The following is a 9,604-nucleotide window of genomic DNA, read 5'->3' as shown; positions in this document are numbered from 1 at the left end:
ATTGGGCTTAAGTTACTCCTTAAGTTATGTTTTAGCTTGGGTTTAAGTTGTACCATAAGTTACTTCAACTTGGGTTTAAGTTACTCCTTGATTTACATTTCAACTTGGGTCTAAGTTGCGCCTTAAGTTATGTTCTAACTTGAGGTTTCCATTACTCAGTGTCAGCTTGGTGCTTGGGACTCTCAAATTCAAGCTCCTTATAAACACACTTTTGTAGGGTATCGCATCAGCTGTGGCTCAGTCGGTCTCACTCGCGCCTGAGTCAGACGGTTGTGGGTTCAAGTCCCCACTCCAGAGACCTGAGCACAAAAATCTAGGACTGATGCTCCAGTGCAGTCCTGAGGGAGTGCTGCACTGCTGGCGGTGCCGTCTTTCGGACGAGACGTTAAACCGAGGGGCCCGTCTGCCCTCTCGGGTGGACGAGAAAGATCCCATGGCTCCGTGTCCCACTGAACAAGACAGCAGAGACCTGCTTGCTCCCAGGGGCGAGGCGGTACCTCGACAGTCCAACGGGATTGCGCCATGATCCCTGCACCTTGAGCACTCCTGGCCCAAGGACAACGAGCGAGGCTGCAGCGGAGCCACCGATACCTCACAAGACCCACGGAAACAAGAGAAAGTGGGGGAAGTGGAGTTCTCCCCGGTGTCCTGGGCCCAATATTTATCTCTCAACTGGCATCACAAAAAAGCAGATCTTAGAAACATAGAAGATAGGAGCAGGAGTAGGCCATTCGGCCCCTCGAGCCTGCTCCACCATTCAATGAGATCATGGCTGATCATCCAAATTCAGTACCCTGTCCCTGCCTTCTCCCCATATCCCTTGATCCCTTTAGCCTTAAGAAATATATCCAACTCCTTCTTGAATATATTTAATGAATTGGCCTCAACTGCCTTCTGTGGTCGAGAATTCCACAGGTTCACCACTCTCTGGGTGAAGAAATTCCTCCTTATCTCTGTCCTAAATGGCTTACCCCTTATCCTTAGACCGTGACCCCTGGTTCTGGACTCCCCCGCCATCGGGAACATCCTTCCTGCATCTAGTCTGTCTAGTCCTGTTAGAATTTTATAAGTTTCAATGAGATCCCCTCTCATTCTTCTAAACTCTAACGAGCATAAGCCAAATCGACCCAATCTCTCCTCATACGTCATCCCTGCCATCCCAGCTATCAGTCTGGTGAATCTTCGCTGCAATCCCTCCACGGCAAGAACATCCTTCCTCAGATAAGGCGACCAAAACTCATCTGTTCATTTATCTCATTGCTGTTTGTGGGATCTTGCTGTGCGCAAATTGGCTGCCACGTTTCCCACATTGCAACACTTCGAAAGCACTTCATTGGCTGTAAAGCGCTTTGGGACGGCCAGAGGTGGCGAATGACGCGGTAGAAATGCCAGTTCTGTCATAAAATATTTAACCTGTACATAACAGATTCCTCAGCTTCACTCTGTCGGAGCGCACTGAAGAATTTCTTGAGAGGACATATATTCAAGACTGGGAAGAAAGTCTGTGTCTCCCTTCCCTCCCCCGCCCCCGCCACCCGCACTGCCACCGCCCCACCTCCCGGCCCAGAAACCAGCCGCAAAATTACAAGCAAAGAGCTGACGCTGGTAAAAGGGCCCCATCAGCTCAGGGCAAATTCTCCGCCTCAACGTCGCCTTTCATCTTGTCCCCCGAGGCACTCAGAGTGAAGGCAGGCAGCCAGCTGCACTGGCAAGGGAAACAGAAATTACAGAACTCGTCAGACTAGAAGTCTGACGCAGCAGTGCAGAAGCAGGAAGAGCGAGAAAAAAGGGAGCGAAACTTCGTACGGCAGGGGGAAAGGTAAAGGTTTTTAAAAAAAAAAATATTTCATCGCAGACTATTTAATTGTAGAATCACAGAACAGTGCGAGGGTCCGTGTTACTGAGCTGAATCAAACAGATGGGTGCCACTGCGACGGAAACGAACAGTGAGCTCTGTGTCCCGTCAAACATTCCCAGGGCAGGTACAGCATGTGTTAGCAACAGAGTAAAGCTCCCTCTACACTGTCCCATCAAACACTCCCAGGGCAGGTACAGCATGGGTTAGATACAGAGTAAAGCTCCCTCTACACTGTCCCATCAAACACTCCCAGGGCAGGTACAGCACGGGTTAGATACAGAGTAAAGCTCCCTCTACACTATCCCATCAAACATTCCCAGGGCAGGTACAGCACGGGTTAGATACAGAGTAAAGCTCCCTCTACACTGTCCCATCAAACATTCCCAGGGCAGGTACAGCATGGGTTAGATACAGAGTAAAGCTCCCTCTACATTGTCCCATCAAACACTCCCAGGGCAGGTACAGCACGGGTTAGATACAGAGTAAAGCTTCCTCTACACTGTCCCATCAAACATTCCCAGGGCAGGTACAGCATGGGTTAGATACAGAGTAAAGCTCCCTCTACACTGTCCCATCAAACATTCCCAGGGCAGGTACAGCATGGGTTAGATACAGAGTAAAGCTCCCTCTACACTGTCCCATCAAACACTCCCAGAGCAGGTACAGCATGGGTTAGATACAGAGTAAAGCTCCCCCTACACTATCCCATCAAACACTCCCAGGGCAGGTACAGCACGGGTTAGATACAGAGTAAAGCTCCCCCTACACTATCCCATCAAACACTCCCAGGGCAGGTACAGCACGGGTTTGATACAGAGTAAAGCTCCCTCTACACTGTCCCATCAAACACTCTCAGGGCAGGTACAGCACGGGTTAGATACAGAGTAAAGCTCCCCCTACACTATCCCATCAAACATCTCCAGGGCAGGTACAGCACAGGTTAGATACAGAGTAAAGTTCCCTCTACACTGTCCGATCAAACACTCCCAGGGCAGGTACAGCATGGGTTAGATACAGAGTAAAGTTCCCTCTACACTGTCCGATCAAACACTCCCAGGGCAGGTACAGGAGAGGTTAGATACAGAGTAAAGCTCCCTCTACACTGTCCCATCAAATACTTACAAGGCAGGTACAGCAAGGGTAAGATACAGAGTAAAGCTCCCTCTGCAGTGTCACATCAAACACTCCCAGGGCTGTTACACCACTTTAGATGCAAAGTAAAGCTCCTTCTAGACTGTCCCAGCAAACACTCCCAGGGCAGGTACAGCATGGGTTAGATACAGTGTAAAGCACCCTCTACACTGTCCGATCAAACAGCCACAGGGCAGGTACAGCATAGGTTAGATACAGAGAAAAGCTCCCTCTACACTGTCCCATCAAACACTCCCAGGGCAGGTACAGCAGAGGTTAGATACAGAGTAAAGCTCCCTCTGCACTGTCCCATTAATCACTCCCAGGGCACGTACTGCACGGGTTAGATACAGAGTAAAGCACCCTCTACACTGTCTCATCAAACACTTACAAGGCAGGTACAGCAAGGGTTAGATACAGAGTAAAGCTCCCTCTGCAGTGTCACATCAAACACTCCCAGGGCTGTTGCACCACATGTTAGATGCAGAGTAAAGCTCCTTCTAGACTGTCCCATCAAACACTCCCAGGGCAGGTACAGCACAGGTTAGATGCAGTGTAAAGCACCCTCTACACTGTCCCATCAAACACTCCCAGGCCATGTAGAGCACAGGTTAGATATAAAGTAAAGCTCCCTCTGCACTGTCCCATCGAACGCTCCCAGGGCAGGTAGAGTACAGGTTTGATAAAGATTAAAGCTCCCCCTACACTGTCCCATCAAACACTCCCAGGGCAGGTACAGCACGGGTTAGATGCAGAGTAAAGCTCCCTCTACACTGTCCCATCAAACACTCCCAGGGCAGGTACAGCACTGGTTAGGTACAGAGCAAAGTGCCCTCTGCACTGTCCCATCATACATTCCCAGGGCAGGTACAGCATGGGTTAGATACAGAGTAAAGCTTCCTCTACACTGCCCCATCAAGCATTCCCAGGGCAGGTACAGCATGGGTTAGAGACAGAGTAAAGCTCCCTCTACACTGTCCCATCAAACACTCTCAGGGCAGGTACAGCACAGGTTAGATACAGAGTAAAGCTCTCTCTACACTATCCCATCAAACACTCCCAGAGCAGGTACAGCACGGGTTAGATACACAGTAAAGCTCCCTCTACACTGTCCTATCAAACACTGCCAGGGCAGGTACAGCATGGGTTAGATACAGAGTAAAGCTCCCTCTACGCAGTCCTATCAAACACTCCCAGGGGAGGTACAGCATAGGTTAGATACAGAGTAAAGATACCTCTACACTGTCCCATCAAACATGCCCAGGGCAGGTACAGCACGGGTTAGATACAGGGTAAAGCTCCATCTACACTGTCCCATCAAACACTCCCAGGGCAGGTACAGGTCGGGTTAGATACAGAATATGTTATATCCGTGTATCTTAATGTTGTGTCCTTCAATAATCAGACAACAGACTGCAGGGAACGATCAACAGGTGTTTACTGACTGAGGGTTCAAACTGCAACTCCCTGTACAGATCACTACTCAGGGTTTATATACAGGTGTGGTCACTGCCGGAACTACAGGATACAGGAGCTGTAAAAAGTAGTTCTCCCCCTTAAAGGTACATACATGACAATTCCTCCCATTTTAGATTAACAGTACCATCACACTCATTTAACAATTAAATATCAAACTAATTACAATTAACACTTTTAACATGCAACAGTAACTGAAAATAGTCTATTTATAAATTCAGCCTTTGGGGAGGCTTCCTGATTCTTTCTGGATAACGCCTTTCCCGAGTGTCTCGCTCTTGGTGCGGAGGTGATTCTAACACCCTGTCGTCAGTTGATTCATCAGCTTCCAATGCTATTGTTTCTGAGGTAGATGCGACCTGTACATCGGGTTCCTCAGCAGGTACGTATGGCCGAGACATGGGGTTGACTTGTTCCTGTGACTCTAGGATCTGGTCAGCATGGCGTCTCACAATGTTCTCCCCAACATCCACTGTGTACATTAGAGGCCCCTGCCGTGTGCATATCGTTCCTGGTTGCCATTACTCTGTTCGGTAGTCGCGGGCCAAGACTGGTTGCCCTACATTGAAGCCCCTTGTCGGCATCTCATTTATGTGCTGGAATTGCTTACTCTCAACATCTCTTCGTACATTTGGTCTGAGCAAATCCAGACGAGATCTCAACCTTCGGTTAAGAACATCATGGCCGGGGCCTGGTTGGTGACTGCATGTGTCGCATTTCTGTAGGCTAACAGGAAATTGTCCACCTTATGCTGCAGTGGAATGTCGTCATCGCACATGGCCTTTACTGCTTTTTTAAAGGTTTGTACGAACCTCTCAGCCAATCCATTTGTGGCTGGATGATACGGGGCGGATGTGTAATGCCTTACCCCATTCCTTTTCATAAATCTTCGAAACTCTTTGGACACAAACTGTGGTCTGTTATCAGAGCAAATCTGCTCTGGCAAGCCACTCCTGGCAAAAATGGTCCATAGGACTGCAATAATTTTCTCTGTGGTGGTGGAGGACATTTTGATCACCTCAGGCCATTTTGAGTGCGCATCCACAGCTATTAAAAACATTGAGTCCATGAATGGACCAGCAAAATCAATATGCACCCGTTGCCATGGAGATGAGGGCCACTCCCATGTGTGTAGAGGGGCATGTGGTGGTGCATTTTGGACCTTCTGGCATCCTGAGCAACTCTTTGTCAGGTCCTCGATTTGCTGATCGATCCCCGGCCACCACACATAAGCCCTAGCAAGGCTTTTCATTTTCACCCCTCCCAGATGACCTTCGTGAAGCTCATTGAGCACTCTCTCCCTTAACTTGGGTGGAATTACCACTCGGGATCCACACATCAAGGTCCCCTGGCATACTGACAGCTGTTCTCTTCTGGATGAGAATGCTGGTAACAGTGAGTCGCCATGTGCTGGCCATCCCTTCACCGTCAAATCATATACCCGAGACAGTGTCAGGTCATTTCAGGTCTCCTTCTCTATATCCGCGTTAGTTACTGGCAAGCATTCAATTATAGTCGAATGAAATATTTTGACAGGATCCACTGCTGGTGCTTCCTCCGCAGTAGGCAGTGGCAGGCGTGATAGCCCATCAGCGTTTCCATGCTGTTTCGTGCCCTTATACTCGATTTCATATTGGTGCGCCCCTAGAAAAAGGGACCATCTTTGTAGCCGTTGCGCAGTCATCACCGGAACGCCCTTCTTTGGATTAAAGATGGAGACAAGTGGTTGGTGGTCAGTCAGCAAGGTGAACTTCTGCCCGTGCAGATAGTGATTGAACTTTTTCACTAGGCTGAGGGCCTCCTTGTCAATCTGGGCATAGTTACGCTCGGCTGAGGTTAGTGACCAAGACGCAAAGGCTACTGGCCTCTCCGAGCCGTCCAGGAATTTGTGCGATAGCACCGCTCCAATGCCATAGGGTGATGCATCACACGCCAACCGAATTGGTAGTGCTGGGTTGAAATGAGCCAACACCTCTTTTGATGTGATCAATGCTTTGCTCTTCTGGAAAGCTCGTTTACATTCGTCACTCCACTTCCATGGTACCCCCGTTTGCAGTAGGGTGTTCAGTGGGTGTAGTACGGTAGACAAATTCAGCAAGAACTTATGGAAGTAGTTCACCAACACGAGGAACGACCTCAGTTGTGACACATTTTCCGGTGCTGGAGCCTTGACTACTGCCTCAATCTTTTCAGGGGACTTATGTAACCCCTCTTTATCAATAATGTGGCCACAATACGAGATCTGCTTCTGGAAAAACTCGCATTTGTGGCGATTAGCTCGGAGCCCATATTCCTTCAATCTAGTGAGCACCTGCTCCAGGTTGGCGAGGTGATCACTGTCATTTTCGCCCGTGACCAGGATGTCGTCCAAATAACACTGGGTCCCTGGAATCCCTTGCAGGACTTGTTCCATTGCCCTTTGCCAAATAGCCGGAGCTGATGCTACCCCGAACACCAGCCGGTTGTATTGGTAGAGACCTTTTTGAGTGTTGATCGTGAGGTACTGTTTCGAGGCTTCTTCTACCTCCATTTGCAGGTACGCCTGGGCCAGATCAATCTCAGTGAAACGTTTCCCTCCAGATAGCGAGGCGAAAATATCTTCAATCCGCGGAAGCGGATATTGTACAATGTGAAGGACTCGGTTCACTGTCACCTTAAAGTCCCCACAGATGCGAACCTTCTTTGATTCCCCAGGCATATTACTCAACGACCTCTTCATTACAGGAACGATGGGTGTAGCCCACTCGCTCCAGTCCACTTTGGACAGTACTCCTGAACGTTCCAAACCTTCCAGCTCTGCTTCGACGGCTGGGCGGATCGCATAAGGTACCGGTCTGGCCTTAAAAAACTTTGGGATTGCATTTTCCTCTATTTTGATCATCGCTGTTATGCCTTTTAGTGTTCCGAGTCCCTGCTGGAACACTTCTTGTGCGTCAGTTAGCATTTTTGACAGTCGGCCAGGTGTGACGTCGTCATCCTTTTTGGCATCTACAGCCAGTGCTTGTATGGAATGCCAATCTAGCTGTATCTTCCGGATCCATTCACGTCCTAGTAGTGGTGGTCCTCCATCTGGCAATACATATAGGTCCATTTTTGGTGTTTCCTTGCCGTTATATATAACGTTCACCCTTATTTTTCCTTTGGGGTAGACTTTTTGCCCCGTGTACGTCTTCAAGACAATCTTTGTATCTCTCAAGGGTATATGTGAGAATAGCCGCTTGTAGTCCCTTCGGTTTATGACTGTTAGGGCTGATCCTGTGTCCAATTCCATTTTCACTTGGACTCCTGCTATCTTGAGCGTGACCCAGATAGTTTGGTGATCCTCCATTTTGATCACATTATGTAGTTTCAGACAACCCAGCTCCTTGCTTCCAGAGTCTGTATCACTCTTCTGTTCGTCTGAACTACTCTCCGTCACCTTATGTACCTTCTTGTACTTCTCCTGTGGAGATTTCTTGCTGCTGGTTTTCTTTCCCGACCTGCAGACTCTTGCTATGTGTCCTACTTTTCCACACTGTCTGCACACTTTGTCCTTGAACCAGCAATCATTATGGTCGTGTGTTGTTCTGCCGCAGCGATAGCACTTCACTGTTCCGTATGACATTTCATTTGTGCCATATTCTTGCGGTCTCCATTGTATCTCTGCAGCGCCCCGTGCTGCTGCTTCGTGTGATACTGCAATGCTGAAAGCCTTGTCCAGCGTAAGATCCTTTTTCTGATAGAAGCCATTTCTGGGTTCCTTCACTTTGAAGCCCACACACAAACTTGTCCCTTAAAGTATCTGCTAGTCCCGTTCCAAACTGGCAGTGTTTCGATAGCTTGCGCAGTTCCATTAAATACTCAGCATTACTTTCATCTTTATGCTGGTTCCTTTTGTGAAACTTAAATCTTTCTGCTATCAGCAGCGGTGTGGGGTTTAAGTGGTCCTGTAGGATTGACACTATGTTTTCAAAATCCTTTTCTACTGGCTTCTCTGGGGTTACTAGGTTTCGTAGTAAGCCATACGTTTTTGTACCCATTGAATTCAACAATACCAGCGCTTTCTTGTCATCTGGCACTTCATTCGCCTTGCAGTATACTTCTATGCGTTCGACATATGTTGTCCAATCTTCGACTTCATTGTCGAACGCTGTGATACTGCCACTCTTCGGCATTTTTGGGTGTGGTTAGACTGGCTTAAAATGGCGTCTCCCGCGCTTTCCTTTCTTCCCCGCTGCGGCTTAAAATGGCGTCTCCCGCTCTTTCCTTTCTTCCCCGCTGCGGCTTAAAATGGCGTCTCCCGCGCTGCTGCCAACGTCGCTCTCGGCGGTCCTCGTGGCAAATGGCGACGCCCTGTGGGTTTCGTGCGCTGCTACCAATGCCACTCTCTGCGGTCCTCGTGGCAATGGCAGCGCCTCGCGTTTTCCTGCGCGCCTCTCTCCCCCGTTGACGTTGCTCGGCCCTTGAACACCGGCTGCGCTCTGCTCTCTCTCGTCTCTCTCCCCGTTGACGCCGCTCGGTCCTGAACACCGGCTGTGCCCTGTGCGCTCTGCCCTCTCTCTCTCCACTGTCAACGCTGCTCGGCCTTTTTCTGTGCCGCTCGGTCGGCTCTAGCCGCCGCTGTCCGGGTCTGCGCAGTACCTGTTGCCAGCCCGTTTCGCTGGACCACCGTGACTGGAAAGCCAAGACTGGCTCTCGACAGCCTCCCCTGCGATGCTCAAATCTCCGCTGGATGACTGGGCGGTTGCCCGTGGTCAACGCCGGTGCTTCTGGACTCGACCTTCTTCCACTGTTCTCCAGGAGCGAATCCCTGGGAGGTGATGCAGAGTTGCAGGTAGGTTCGAATCTGCGTCGTTGCCAATGTTATATCCGTGTATCTTAATGTTGTGTCCTTCAATAATCAGACAACAGACTGCAGGGAACGATCAACAGGTGATTACTGAATGAGGGTTCAAAATGCAACTGCCTGTACAGATCACTACTCAGGGTTTATATAGAGGTGTGGTCACTGCCGGTACTACAGGATACAGGAGCTGTAAAAAGTAGTTCTCCCCCTTAAAGGTACATACATTACAGAATAAAGCTCCCTTTACACTGTCCAATCAAACACTCCCAGGGCAGGTACAGCAGAGGTAAGACATAGAGTAAAGCTCCCTCTAC

This window comes from Somniosus microcephalus, chromosome 4, assembly GCF_052327205.1.
Source record: "Somniosus microcephalus isolate GS21.2 chromosome 4, FLI_Smic_1.0, whole genome shotgun sequence".
In the NCBI taxonomy this organism is placed as follows: Eukaryota; Metazoa; Chordata; class Chondrichthyes; order Squaliformes; family Somniosidae; genus Somniosus; species Somniosus microcephalus.
This window is presented reverse-complemented; position numbering follows the sequence as displayed.